Source organism: Lissotriton vulgaris, chromosome 1_1 (assembly GCF_964263255.1).
Source record: "Lissotriton vulgaris chromosome 1_1, aLisVul1.2, whole genome shotgun sequence".
NCBI classification, from domain to species: domain Eukaryota; kingdom Metazoa; phylum Chordata; class Amphibia; order Caudata; family Salamandridae; genus Lissotriton; species Lissotriton vulgaris.
This window is the reverse complement of record NC_141685.1, coordinates 115,486,126-115,501,307: the sequence shown is the minus strand read 5'-3', so window position 1 is coordinate 115,501,307 and position 15,182 is coordinate 115,486,126. Positions and strand designations below refer to the sequence as shown.

The following is a 15,182-nucleotide window of genomic DNA, read 5'->3' as shown; positions in this document are numbered from 1 at the left end:
AGGGTGAGGACTTGGACTGTGAGTGTCTTAAAAACACCCATGTCTTTGTCTTTACAGGCGCCAATGCTTGTTTCCCTGCCGGTGCCTGGAGGCGGCGGTTCCGTCAGAGGCCACCAGACGGCGCTCCTCTCCTGCAGATGAACCCACCTGAACTGCTCATGAGATGGGAGAAGAAGGGTTTCCTCTTCCGGGTCAGCGGTGGCAGAGACAGCGCCAGCAGCGGTGCTGACATCACTTCCGGCCTCTCCTTGTGTGTCCAGCCTGCTGCAGAGGAGGAAGGAACCATTGTCTGTCTGTGCAGTTACCTTCATCTACAGTCCCCCCTCAGACTCCAGATCTGCCCCCCTCAGACTCCAGATCTGCCCCCCCTTCAGACTCCAGATCTGCCCCCCTTCAGACCCCAGATCCCCCCCCCCACACCAGATCTGCCCCCCTCATACCCCAGATCTGCCCCCCAGACCTGTCCCCCCCATACCCCAGATCTGCCCCCTTCAGACCCCAGATCTGCCCCCCTCAGATCCCAGATCTGCCCCCCTCAGACCCCAGATCTGCCCCCTTCAGGCTCCAGATCTGCCCCCCTCAGACCCCAGATCTGCCCCCCTCAGACTCCAGATCTGCCCCCTTCAGGCTCCAGATCTGCCCCCCAGACCCCAGATCTGCCCCCCTCAGACCCCAGATCTGCCCCCCTCAGACACCAGATCTGCCCCCCCAGACCTTAGATCTGCCCCCCTCAGACCCCAGATCTGCCCCCTCAGACCCCAGGTCTGCCCCCCTTCAGACCCTAGATCTGCCCCCTTCAGAACCCAGATCTGCCCCCTTCAGACCCCAGATCTGCCCCCCAGACCCTAGATCTGCCCCCTTCAGAACCCAGATCTGCCCCCTTCAGACCCCAGATCTGCCACGCTATTTTGGATGAGACACAAGTCGTTGTTGAAGGTGAGTTTTTGAAGTGGGTTATTCAGTCAGTTTCGGTAGCACATTTTTGGGGGGGTTTCATGAATGCTCCGTGTAACTTGGAGGCAGTCAGAGGTAAAAAAGGCAAATGTGTTTATGTATGAATAAAAAATGGGAAGTGGTACGACAGGGGCAAAACCCATGGGAGTCCAGCCCGTATGTACAGTCTAGTGGAGGATAGTAAACTCACAAATTACTACCGGCATGGAGGGCAGATATTACTAGCTTGCCTTTTAAAACCCGTGGGACATGTTCCGTATAAGAAACATACTAGAGTCTTGAGGATGTTATCAAACACTACCACCTATTTGGTGTTTAATATGGGTAACCAGTCTCCGACATACCCGCTGGATGTGTTAACCACTATGCAGTTTGAGACAGTGGGATGACAAACATTATTATTGATTCAGTCTTGCTATAGGAGTAGTAGACATATAGGAATATCTGAAGGGCTGGTTTACATTTCAATGCCTGAGTCCTAGATCTTAGTGTATTTTGGTATGCGACTGGGTCCCAAGCTTGGTTAGATATTACTTTCCTCCTCTTTTATTTTTTTTTTCTTTGACAGTATCAAAACTAAGTTACAAAAGGAGCCAAGATTCTGGACCTCCGGCTGTGTGTGTACACAGAGACGCTATTCTTAGAAGATCTTCCTGTTGGGAGTACCTCCATTTATTCAAGGTATTTTGTCCTGCCCTAAGTCCTTAAATGGGAATCCTTTTAACCACTCTATAAAAGGATGCCTTAGTCTAATAAAATCCTCGGACAAGTTGTCGTTTTCTAGGCGGAAACCCGATGGTACGACAGGATGTTCCGTAGATGCCAAACTCATGTCAAAGGAACTATGGGAAAAGAAATATAATATTGTTGGTAAGAAAGCTGTCTCTTGAAGGGTGAGATGGGTTATAAGTAGGTTTAAAATTATCTGACCGTGATAGATCACCTCCTTCTCCCTGCTAGGAGCCAGGCAGACCTTTTGAACGTTTACAGAGTTTTGGGGCACACTAACTTTTAAGTGATGAGCCGTGCGCTCTTCTCCCTGCTAGGAACCAGGCAGACCTTTGAACGTTTACAGAGTATTGGGGCACACTAACCTTTAAGTGATGAGCAGTGTGCTCTTCTCCCTGCTAGGAACCAGGCAGACCTTTGAACGTTTACAGAGTATTGGGGCACACTAACCTTTAAGTGATGAGCAGTGTGCTCTTCTCCCTGCTAGGAACCAGGCAGACCTTTGAACGTTTACAGAGTATTGGGGCACACTAACCTTTAAGTGATGAGCAGTGTGCTCTTCTCCCTGTAGGAACCAGGCAGACCTTTGAACGTTTACAGAGTATTGGGGCACACTAACCTTTGGGTGATGAGCAGTGTGCTCTTCTCCCTGCTAGGAACCAGGCAGACCTTTGAACGTTTACAGAGTATTGGGGCACACTAACCTGTAAGTGATGAGCAGTGTGCTCTTCTCCCTGCTAGGAACCAGGCAGACCTTTGAACGTTTACAGAGTATTGGGGCACACTAACCTGTAAGTGATGAGCAGTGTGCTCTTCTCCCTGCTAGGAACCAGGCAGACCTTTGAACGTTTACAGAGTATTGGGGCACACTAACCTGTAAGTGATGAGCAGTGTGCTCTTCTCCCTGCTAGGAACCAGGCAGACCTTTGAACGTTTACAGAGTATTGGGGCAAACTAACCTTTAAGTGATGAGCAGTGTGCTCTTCTCCCTGCTCGGAACCAGGCAGACCTTTTGAACGTTTACAGAGTATTGGGGCACACTAACCTTTGGGTGATGAGCAGTGTGCTCTTCTCCCTGCTAGGAACCAGGCAGACCTTTGAACGTTTACAGAGTATTGGGGCACACTAACCTTTAAGTGATGAGCAGTGTGCTCTTCTCCCTGCTAGGAGCCAGGCAGACCTTTGAACGTTTACAGAGTATTGGGGCACACTAACCTTTAAGTGATGAGCAGTGTGCTCTTCTCCCTGCTCGGAACCAGGCAGACCTTTTGAACGTTTACAGAGTATTGGGGCACACTAACCTTTAAGTGATGAGCAGTGTGCTCTTCTCCCTGCTAGGAACCAGGCAGACCTTTGAACGTGTACAGAGTATTGGGGCACACTAACCTTTAAGTGATGAGCAGTGTGCTCTTCTCCCTGCTAGGAGCCAGGCAGACCTTTGAACGTTTACAGAGTATTGGGGCACACTAACCTTTAAGTGAGGAGCAGTGTGCTCTTTGATACATGATACATTACAGTGAGTATCTGAGGACAAATGGAGTAAGCTCTTGGTTTTCCCCCTTTGCTTTTTTATAACTCTAGGGATTATGGTGGCACAGATTAACAATGTGCCTTAGTGAGCCTTATAGGATGAACACATTAGGATGACCTTGATGTTTGACGACACTATCTTTTCTGGGTATAAGGTGGCATGTGTGTACTGTATCACACTTTGCATGTGTTCGGTCCAATCAATGTCTATATATAAAGAGTTTGTGTCGCCCCGGGCTAGTAACCGATGGACGTTTCCATACATGTTCTTTCCAGGTCTTCCCAGGGTGTTTGAGAACTTTTTGGTGTGATAATCTGCGGGTCCTGATGAAGGTGGCCTTATTATATGCTTATATTTGTTTAAATATCTTTATTGGTATTTTCTGATTTTATAATAATTGGCATCATATTTTTTTACAGTACTTTCTGTTGCCCACCGCAAAATTATTTAACCCCTGTGACATTCAATAGTGCAAGTGTCAACAATGAGAACATAAAACCAACACTGCAGTCCTGCTGCCAGATACATGCATTATGTTGGACACATATGGAAAAATCTCAGTGTGCTATTACTCGCCGGTGCTGCTACTTTATGGTCTATGAATCAGAAACAAGCCCATACATAGCATAATCCTTACATATCTTATCGGGGCCAGTACTACAATATCTGATGTACATTCTATCCTAACACACAAAAATAACCTGTTGTTCGGACTTGAACAACAATATAAGGGAAATAATATAGATTGGCATTTCGCAGTAGGTAGTCACTCGTGGATACCAATAAGACCTGTACCTCCAATAAGCATATAATCAAAACTGAAATGTACAGTACTACTAACTGCCATCTAAACTATGTAAGTCGGGTTGCCGTTGCATATCTGAGCATAATGATTCATTATCTGCACCTTATTATCTTTTGGCTCGCCTATGCAGGGGCTAAACAAAGGCATGTGCCTACGTACAGCCATAAAGACAACGGCTAGCATCTCCCCTCCCAAAAGTGTGCAGGACCTTGATGGTTACTACTGATGTACCAGGGATCTTATGAATACGTGATTGTCAATCAATCAATCAATACATTTATAGAGCGCGCTACTCACCCGTGAGGGTCTCAAGGCGCTGAAGGGGGGAGGGGGGTCACTAACTGCTCGAATAGCCAGGTCTTGAGGTGTCTCCTGAAGGTGAGATGGTCCTGGGTCAGTCGTAGGTGTGCCGGGAGGGAGTTCCATGTTTTGGCTGCCAGGTAGGAAAACGATCTTCCTCTGGTGGTGGTTCTGCGGATTCGTGGGACGGTGGCGAAGGTCGAGGTTGGCGTAGCAGAGCTGGCGGGTGGGGGTATAGAACGAGAGGCGGCTGTTGAGGTATTCGGGGCCTTTGTCGTGGAGCGCTTTGTGTGTGTGGGTGAGGAGCCTGAACGTGATCCTCTTGTTGATGGGGAGCCAGTGCAGGTTTCTCAGGTGGGCGGATATGTGGCTGTGGCGGGGGATGTCGAGAAAGAGTCGTGCGGAGGCGATCTGTATGCGCTGTAGTCGTTTCTGAAGTTTGGCTGTGGTTCCTTCGTATAGGGCGTTTCCGTAGTCTAGTCGGCTGGTAATGAGGGCTTGGGTGACGGTCTTTCTGGTTTTCGTGGGGATCCACCAGAAGATTTTTCGGAGCATGCGCAGGGTGTTGAAGCAAGATGATGAGATGGCGTTGACTTGCTTGGTCATCGTGAGGGAGGAGTCCAGGATGAATCCCAGGTTGCGTGCGTGGTCCGTGGGTGTTGGTGCGGAGCCCAGTGCTGTGGGCCACCAGGTGTCGTCCCAGGCCGATGGGGATTGTCCGAGGATAAGGACCTCCGTCTTGTCTGAGTTCAGTTTCAGGAGACTGAGCTTCATCCATTCTGCGACGTCTTTCATTCCGTCCTGGAGGTTGATTTTGGCTATGGCTGGGTCTTTGGTGAGGGAGAGTATCAGTTGGGTGTCGTCGGCGTAAGAGATGATGTTGATGTTGTGTTTGCGTGCGATGACAGCGAGGGAGCTCATGTAGATATTGAAGAGGGTTGGGCTGAGCGAGGAGCCTTGGGGTGCGCCGCAGATGATCTTGTTGGCTTCTGAGCGGAAGGGAAGGAGGCGGACTCTCTGGGTTCTGTCGGAGAGGAATGAGGTAATCCAGTTGGATCCCGGTGTGGAAGAGGCGGGTTATTAGGGTGCGATGGCAGACTGTGTCGAAGGCTGCCGAGAGGTCTAGGAGGATGAGAGTCATTGTTTCTCCTTTGTCCATCATGGTCCTGATGTCGTCTGTGGCTGCGTTGAGGGCGGTCTCGGTGCTGTGGTTGGCTCGAAATCCGGACTGGCATGGGTAGAGCGAGTTGTTTGCCTCGAGGAACGCAGTCAGCTGTTTGTTGGCGGTCTTCTCGATGACTTTAGCCGGGAAGGGAAGAAGAGAGATGGGGCGGAAGTTCTTGAGGTCTATGGGGTCTGCTGTAGGTTTCTTTAGGAGGGCGTCGATTTCTGCATGCTTCCAGCTCTCAGGGAAAGTGGCTGACGTGAAGGATTTGTTTATGACGTTCCAGAGATGGGGTGCGATGATGGTGTTGGCTTTGTTGAAGATATGGTGGGGGCATTGTTCAGAGGGGGAGCCGGAGTGGATGTAGTTCATGACGTTGGTGGTGTCTTCGGTGCTGGTGGGGATCCAGGCGCTGAAGGTGTTGGTGGGGGTTGTTGGTTCGGTGACTGGAGGTGGAGTGTGGGGTCCGAAGCTGTTGTGTATATCTACGATCTTCCGGTGGAAGAACGTTGCAAGGAAGTTGCAGAGGTCTTGCGACGGTGTGATGTCGTTGTTGCTGGCGCTGGGGTTGGAAAGCTCTTTGACGATGTTGAAGAGTTCCTTGCTGTTGTGGGTGTTGTTGTCCAGCCGCTCTTTGAACTGTGTCTTTTTGGTGGTGCGGATCAGCTGGTGGTGTTCGCGAGTGGCGTTCTTGAGGGCTGTCATGTTTTCTGTTGTCCGTTCTTGGCGCCAGGTTTTTTCGAGGGTGCGGCAGGATTTCTTTGAGTCTTTGAGGGCATCTGTGAACCACGGGGTTTTCCTGTTTCCGGTTTTGCCTGGGTGGTTCTTCAGTGGAGCGAGGTCGTTGGCGCATTTGGTAATCCACTGTCAGAGGTAGTGGGCATCGAAGTTGATGTCGGCGGTGTCAGTTGGCGGGTTCTGTTTCAGTCATGCGAGTAGCTGGTCTGTGGTGATTTTGCTCCAGCATCTGCTGGGGATTTGTTGCGTGCGGTGGTGGGATGTAGTCTTTTTGAAGGTGAGGTGGATGCATCTGTGGTCGGTCCAGTGTAGTCCGGTGGAGTGGCTGAAGGAGACGTGGTTGCTGGCGGAGAAGATGGGATCAAGCATGTGGCTAGCGAGGTGGGTGGGGGTGTTCACCAGTTGTTTGAGTCCGAGGTTGGCAAGGTTGTCGAGCAGGGTGGTGGAGTTGTTGTCGTCTTTTTTCTCCAGGTGGAAGTTCAGGTCCCCTAAGAGGATGTATTCTGGTGAGGCTAGGGCGTGCGGGGTGACGAAGTCGGCGATGGTTTCGCTGAATTGTGTGCGTGGGCCCGGGGGTCTGTAGATGAGCTTTTCTCTGAGGGTGGTCTTGAGGTCGGTGTGAATCTGGAAGTGTAAGTGTTCGGCGGCAGGGAGTGTGTCTTCGGCGTTGGTCGTGATGTTGATGGTGTTTTTGTAGATGATGGCGATTCCTCCTCCGGTTTGCTTGATGCGGTCCTTCCGGATGATCTTGTAGCCGTCCGGGATGGCTATGGCGATGTCGGGGGCCGAGGAAGCGTTCATCCAGGTTTCCGTGAGGAACGCGACGTCTGGTGCTGTTGGGTCGAGGAGGTCCCAGATTTCGATGGCGTGCTTGTGGAGGGAGCGGGTGTTGAGGAGGATGCACTTGAGGTGGTTGTTGTTGATGTTAGGTCCGGGCGGTGGTCTGCAGGTTCGGAGGCAGGTGAATTTGCAGGCTTGACAGGTGAAGGTTCCGTGTGTTCGCTTCGGGGTGGCTTGGTAGCAGGCGGGTGGTCGTCCGATGTTGAGTGCATTGAGGGTGGTGGTGTCGTATCTCAGTCGAGGTCCTCTGCTCCGTCCGGGGCCAGGGGTTCTGGCGTTGGACGCAGTCCAGGAGCGGACAGGGGCAGACGGGCTTGCTTTAGGCGCGCCTTCGGTGCGCCGGCGGCGCGCCCGCTGCCCGGCCTCCATATGAGGGGCTGTGGGAGGGAGGAGCAGCTGAGAGGCAGGAGCGGGGTGGCGAATGGGAACAGCGGGGGCGGCCGCAGGGGCACAGTGGCGGGAAAATAGCACAGAGGGAGGTGGGGGGGAGAAAGGGCACAGAAGCAAAAAATGGGGAAGGGGGCTCAAGGGCACAGAAAGCAAAAACGAAGGGAAGGGGGCACAGGACACAGAAGCAAAAAACAAGGGAAGTGGGGGCTCAAGGGCACAGAAAGCAAAAACGAAGGGAGGGGGGCACAGGTCACAGAAGCAAAACGAGGGAACGGGGCTCAAGGACACAACACAGCAGTACAGGGGAAAAAGCGAGATGCAGTTGGCAAGGGCTCACGCAGCAACAGGCAGCGGGAGCAGGCTACAGTGTCACTGGAGGTCCGTGTGGCGGCTGGGGGGCAGCCTACCTGTGGACAGGACAAGGGTCTGCATGTCTGGGCACAACATCGACCTGTAATCATGACACTGGGTACTATCATGTCTATTGCAGATCAACAGGTTGCACACCTTCATCGTTCACCGCGGCACCGCTTCAAAGGGCAGCTAGCATAGAGTCCCAGTCCGGCGCTATAGGGTATTTACGAAGCCCTGCCGTTTCCTCCCTATGTAGCGCCGTGTTCTCCGCCTGTACCCATGTTACAAGTGAACTTTTCCAGTCAACCATCTCTGGTGGCTCTGCATGTTTCCATTTTTTGGTTATTAGTCGTTTTGCCGTGATTAAACCCAGATCCCGGAATCTTGAGGTGATTTTATTGTGTTTTGATCTGGCATAGAGTCCTAAAAGGCAAATCTCCCAAGACAGCGGTAAGGGCGTGCCTGTGCATAAGGCTAGCGTAGTAACTACCCCCGCCGATATTGCTGCAGGGATGGGCAGGCCCAAAGCATGTGTAGTAAATCCGCGTCTGGTTGTTAGCAGCGTGGGCATGCAGAGGTGGCAATGTGGCAATATCTATTTATCTTATCAGGCGAGAGATACGCCCTCTGGAAGATAAACATCTGTATAAGTTTGAATCTTGAGTTTCTTGGTATGTGTCTGGAGCTTGCTAACACAGCATCCCATTCCTTATCAGTCCATGGCCGACATCTATCTGTTTCCCAACTAACACGAAGTCGCAACATGGGCTTGAGTGTGTGCATGAGGAGCGCTTCCACTAACCAGTGCACCACATGGGAGCCTTCCCCCATTACATGCAGGTATTGAAGTAGCAAATGTGTCTGTGGTGCCACCGTAAAGTCCCCCCAGACAGCTGATAGTGCTTTCAGAAGGGAGGCGTGTAAAAGGAATTGGCCTGCCGACAACTCAGCGTCTTCAGCTAGTGTCGCAAATGGCAATAGCCCACCGTCACTGTAAAGATCACCCAGCGAGGTCAAACCTGCAGCGTGCTAGATCATCAGAGCTGTTTCTGATGTACCCAGCCCGCCACGTCATGTACCGAGCAGTGGAAATATAGGGGCATATGGGAGGGTCGCATGGGTAATATATAAGCTTCTCCTATAACATTGTATTGCCAATCCGAGATGTAGTTGTTTTGGCCTTGGAAGTTTTGCAACGGGGTGAAACAGATGGCAGATCTGAGAGTGGGTCCAGTGCCGTGCCATGGCCGCCGTGTCCTCCAGATTCTGACCAGCAAGCCATTTTGTTGCCCATTGGAGTTGGGCAGCCAAATAATACAGTTCCATATTAGGGACAGCCAGTCCTCCCCAACCAGTGTGAGCGTGCAGTTTACACAGAGCCACTCGTGGCCTCCCGTTATTCCATATGAAATCCCGGAGGAGCTATTCTAACTCTCGATAGCTTGGGCGGAACATAGAGCGGGAGATTTGAAAAATAATACAGCAGCTTAGGCAACACAATAATTTTCAACAGCGCATTACGACTCATAACATTTAGGGGAAGTGTCTTCCAGAAGCGCACCTGAGCCCGGAGTGCCGAGATTGCTCTCATCAGGTTACCCTCAAACAGGTCGTCAGGCATCCGATATACAAAGATCCCAAGGTATCTAAACGTGGTGGCGTACCATGTGAGAGGTGAGCCATGTAAGATGACAGCTTCCTCTGCTGTCTGCTGTGGCAGCGCTGAAGGGATACATCTCTGACTTGGTCCAGTTAACCCGGAGTCCAGACATTTCCTCAAAAGCTCTCAGTATATCTGCAATGGACGTCGGGATCGCAGTGATATTCCGAAGATATAATAATAGGTCATCCGCGCACAGGGAAATAGTATGTAGCCCATCCCCTAACGGAATGCCTCATGCCTCCCCATCTCCTCGGAGCATCATCACCAGTGGTTCCATTGCTAGGGAGAATAGCAACGGAAACAAGGGACAGCCCTGGCGTGTCCCACGTCTCACCCTGATTGGGTCCGAGATCAACCTACCGGTGCGGACCCGGACAGTGGGGTGCTGATACAATAGGTGAACCATATTTAAAAAGTGATCTCCCAGTTCAAATGCGCCTAAGACTGCTGCCAGATAAGGCCATTCCAGAGAGTCACACGCTTTCTCCAGGTCAAGAACTAAGCAACCCGACCTAGGCCAACTATGTGTTGCATATTGCTGTATTCTAAAAAATTACTAATATTAAGAGAAGTGCACCGGGCTGGAACAAACCCGTTTTGGTCAGGGTGTACCAGTGTTTTCACTGCGGAAGATAGACGCCTTGCCAATAGTGATGCAAAAACTTTGTAGTCAGTGTTGAGGAGTGCTAATGGGCGATAAGAGCCCAATCCTCCAATTTAACCTTTTAATGGCAGACAGCAGCACACACAGAGGTCAAGGGTACTTACCCGAAATGCGTTTGGCGAAACATGGACAATATTGCAAACTAAGAGGATGGTGTTTTAATCTGCAATCTGCCCAATAAAAGGATAAACCGACGTCGTGTGTGGCCCCTTCACTTTTGAGCACCTTCTTGTGGAATATATATGGCGTGCTCTGGCCAGGAAGGCGTCCCACTGCAAACATGCGGTCCACGCCTAGAAACTTGAAAGGTGTGTGTGAAACGGTGTGTCCGTTTGGGGTGAGGCGAAAAATAATGCAGAGCTTAACATCATCTACAAAAGCTGCTTAATTAATCTAACAATTTTAATTTTGGGAAGTATAAGCGGCATTCACTATGGTTGTGATAAGGCTGAACTGCATGAACCACAATGCTTAGCGCGCATACGCCCATTGGGTCGTGACTTTAAAAATCAAACTCGAGTGCGACAACAGTTGTTGCCATTCTTCCATGCTGCCAGTGTTTGGCGAAACATGGACAATATTGCAAGCTAAGAGGATGATGTTTAATCTGCAGAATGCCCAATAATGGTGTCAGTCAGGCTCCTGTAATGTAACGAAGGCTGTTTTTAAAATTACAACTTTGGCATCAAATTAGTGCACAGAGACAGACACTACAGGGCTGGCTGCTTATCTAGAAAGCCCCTTTGGGTAGTTTGGGTGACGAGGATTTGGATGTTGATGAATGTTTGTGGCAGCGGTGTTAGACGCTGGCCATGATGCTGCTTGTGCTGACCCAGGAGTGGTGCAAGTCAACAAGGACTTCACCGATGTCTCCCCTGGGACTGGTTCTTAAGTGCTGAGGTGTTTGGGTGTGCTCAAGTGGCGGCAGAGCTAACTGTGGCTCGGGGCATGGTTATGAGACCCGATACTTTTGTGCTGCTTGGTAAGCCGAGACCGTGCTTGTTGAATATTCAACCAATATGAGTGCTGATATCCGAATTGCTGGTCTGCCTGAAGTTGTGATGCTGCCGACAGTAGCGTGTCTGCTAAAAGCGATGGCATGACTTGTGGATCTATAAAGTCAAATAAGAGAAAGTTATCTTCCGAGACTGCAGTCTTCGTGACTGAGACCAGTAATACTGAAGACTCTGAGACTCACAGCAGTAATTTCTCCTTTCAGAGCGTTATTGCTGCAGATGGAGTGAAGCCCAGAAGAAAGCACATTACTAAGGTACGAACAAAGATTAATGTTTTCATTTGAATTAATTGTTCCTCTTTTGCAGCATTTGGAAATGCATTTTCTAGTTGTGATGCTTTTTGTTTAGTTTTTTCTTGTAGGCTGCTACCTTTGGTTTAAAGGGAAAAATGTTGTAGTGTGTGACCTTAATGCTGCAGTTTGCATTTCATTACCATCATTTGCTTACCCTGGAGAATCTCCAGGGTGTAGGAGGTTTGCTGTTCCAGAGTTCTTTCTTCAGCTTCTGGGCAGTTGTCGCTCTGTGGCGATCTGTGGCCCTGTTTCTCTGCTCTTCTTGTAGCAGCTCCTATCAGAGCTTCATCCTCCCGCCAACGATAATATGATGCCAGGCATCACCCAGCACACAACACAGCCTATGTTGGGCTACGTCTATCTGCTCGGCGCAGTAAGAGCGCGGATAAAGTGCTCCGGACCCATCAGGCTGTGAATGTAACCTAAGGGCTTAAGATGAAATGAAGAGCTTACCTCCTTCCTGAGTGGCTCTAGACTGCTGTGTGCAGACCCGATAGCTGGCAGCACCCTGCAGTATGTATGTATAAATCTGATTATGTTGGAAGTAACCTGCAATATAGTGGCAGGCAGCACCCTGCCATAGGGTAGGATTTCTCATAGTATTTTATTTCCTGACACATTAATGGAGATTGTCTTTTAACAGGCAGAAGAACAACACTGACCATACATTTTCCTGGTTTTGTCTTTAAAATGACGTACACATTAGGAATGGCATTTCTTTCTGCTGGAATAATAACACAAGTTATCTTGTACTCTGCTATGATGTTGCACAGATCTTTGGGTGCAATACTTCCATGTTTCATTCAAACATGCTTTCTACAGGGCGCATACATGATTTGCTGCTGTAGAGAAATAATGCTCCTGTGTACTGTGGCAGACTCAGAAATATTGAAAAACTTCATGATTTTTCTTTCAGCACTTCAAAGTAAAACCTTTCACTTTTTGACTCAGTCATTTGGCAGAAACAGAACTTAGTACCATTAAAATAGTTGTGATGGGGAACATTCATGTGGGGTTAGGACTGGCTCGACCAGAGTGCTTGCTGACTTGGAGGAGTATGGAGTTAACCACATTGCCTGGTCCGGTGAGGAACCAAGCCAGCGATGCTTTGCTGCAGGCTCATTTGCCCTGATAGCTGGTCAACAGTTTGAGGAGGAGGAGGCGAAGAGCTGGCTAAGTGTGCCATGAGGCTGGCAGTTCAGTACATCCCTGAGAAGTAAGCTTTGAGTCGATGTGGTGTTCCTCTTATACCACATGCAATTCATCCTCTCCTCTGCCTCAAGAATTCCTGGGTGTGAAGGGCGGCTGATTCTGATTGGGTGCTTGATGGTTTACCAGAAACTCATGTTTTTGATTGTTCATGTTTGTCAGTAGTTAACTAAACACGCCCAGGGGTTTTATCTCTTTAATGACACAAGCTGCAATAAACGTTTCTTTGTTGTTGCAAAATAATATGAACGGCCAACGAGCCTCTGTCGGTCAAAGAATGGAAGGGCTGGGGAACTGTCAGTCATCTCACTGCTAAGCAGAGCCGTGTCATCCTTCACCCTCACTCAGGCCTCTGATTTTGACCACTGGGACTTCAGAGCCCATCCTTTTAATGAGAAAAACAAAACTACAAGTCCCATAAGCAATAGTGGTGGAAGGTGTCACACATGACCTGGGACAACATCCGATTCAGCACATCCAGTTCAATTTTTTAAGTATTTGACACAATATTAAATGTATAACCTTTGTCTTTTTATGGTCATGAGTCACCAGAATACTAAAAACGTGTCTTTTATTTTCAAGGTCAAATAAGTAATGGTCACCAGCTTGGAAGCTCTGTTAATTCTTCAATATTTGTCATTGATCTCCACATGTGGCTGGTTTGGGTCTGCCTCCTGCATCTTTCCTGATAACTCGCACAGGTAAGGAGCTTTTAGCAGCAACATGATAACCCCATAACCCCATACTCGTCTGTAAGAAGTGCGCTCCGAGGCAGGTATCCGATCATTTTTGTGAAACAAGGAAGGGCCAATATCTGCTATGTACATTTGTTAAAATAAAACAGTCAAATCACAGTATACTGTTCCGGAGGTTCAGTCCCAGCGACATTATCTGTAACTGAACGCAGACACCCTAGGAAGCATGTGCTTTTAAGACAAGTTGTGTTCAGTCAAGTCAAAGATTTATATAGCGCGCTACATACCCGGAGGGTCTCAAGGCGCTTGAAGAAGGATGGGGAATTACTTGTCGAATATCCAAGTTTTAAGTTGCTTTCTGAATGCTAGGTGGTTCTGAGTGAGACGAAGGTGAGTGGGGAGTGAGTTCCAAGTTTTAGCTGCGAGGTAGGAGAAGGATCTACCTCCCATGGTGGTTTTATTGATGTGAGGTACGGTAGCAAGCGCTTTGTTGGAGGATCGTAGTTGGTGGGAGGGGGTGTAGAAGGAAAGTCGTGTGTTGAGGCATTCGGGTCCAAGTTCGTAAAGTGCTTTGTGTGCGTGGGTTAGGAGGCGGAAAGTAATCCTCTTATTGACGGGGAGCCAGTGGAGGTTTTTCAGGTGACTAGAGATGTGGTCTTTACGTGGGATGTCTAGTATGAGTCTGGCTGATGCGTTCTGGATGCGTTGGAGTTTTTTCTGGAGTTTTGCAGTGATACCGGCGTATAGGGTGTTTCCGTAGTCCAGGCGGCTGGTGACCAGTGCATGGGTGACCGTTTTTCTGGTTTCGGTGGGGATCCAGCGAAATGTTTTTTTGAGCATGCGAAGAATGTTGAAGCAAGATGATGAAACGGCGTTGACTTGTCTGTTCATAGAGAGTGAGGAGTCCAGGATGACGCCCAGGTTCCGTGCGTGTTCCGTCGGGATAGGTGCTTTTCCAAGGGCTTCTGGCCACCAAGAGTCATCCCAGGCGGAGGGGGAGGTACCTAAGATAAGGACTTCTGTTTTGTCTGAGTTAAGTTTCAGACGGCTGTGTTTCATCCACTCGGCTACATCTTTTATTCCTTCACGTAGGTTGGTTTTGGCAGTGTTAGGGTCTTTGGTGAGTGAAAGGATCAGTTGAGTGTCATCCACGTAAGAGATGATGTTGAGGTTGTGGTGGCGTGCGATGGTCGCGAGGGGGCTCATGTATACGTTGAAGAGGGTGGGACTGAGTGAGGACCCTTGTGGTACGCCGCAGATGACTTCAGTGGCCTCTTAGTGGAATGGTGGGAGGCGGACTCTCTGGGTTCTTCCGGTGAGGAACGAGGTGATCCATTGCAGTGCTTTCCCTTGGATTCCGATGTTTCTGAGGCGCTGTAGAAGGGTGCTATGGCAGACTGTGTCGAAGGCAGCGGAGAGGTCGAGGAGGATGAGGGCGACTGTGTCTCCATTGTCCAGTAGTGTTCGAATGTCATCTGTTGCTGCGATGAGGGCGGTCTCCGTGCTGTGTTTGGCTCGGAAGCCGGATTGTGATGGATCGAGGGATTTGTTGGCTTCGAGGAAGGCGGCGAGCTGGTTGTTGAAAGCTTTTTCGATGACTTTGGCCGGGAATGGTAGGAGCGAAATGGGGCGGTAGTTTTTGAGTTCGGTGGGATCAGCTGTGGGTTTTTTCAGGAGGGCGCTGAGTTCGGCGTGTTTCCAGCTTTCCGGGAAGGTGGCGGAGTTGAGGGAGCAGTTGATGACGTCTCGGAGGTGTGGTGCTATGATGGAGTCTGCTTTGTTGAAGATGTGGTGAGGACATGGGTCTGTGGGGGATCCTGAGTGGATGGAGTTCAT

General features: G+C 49.7%; 1 long non-coding RNA gene across 1 annotated transcript; it reads left to right on the top strand.

Annotated features, from left to right (window-relative positions):
- The first annotated feature begins 786 nt into the window (after positions 1-786).
- Positions 787-13,353, top strand: LOC147737675 (uncharacterized). Its single transcript, XR_015299344.1, has 4 exons — positions 787-936; positions 1,523-1,635; positions 11,353-11,403; positions 13,234-13,353. It is a non-coding gene; the product is annotated as an uncharacterized LOC147737675 (long non-coding RNA).
- Positions 13,354-15,182: the final 1,829 nt, after the last annotated feature.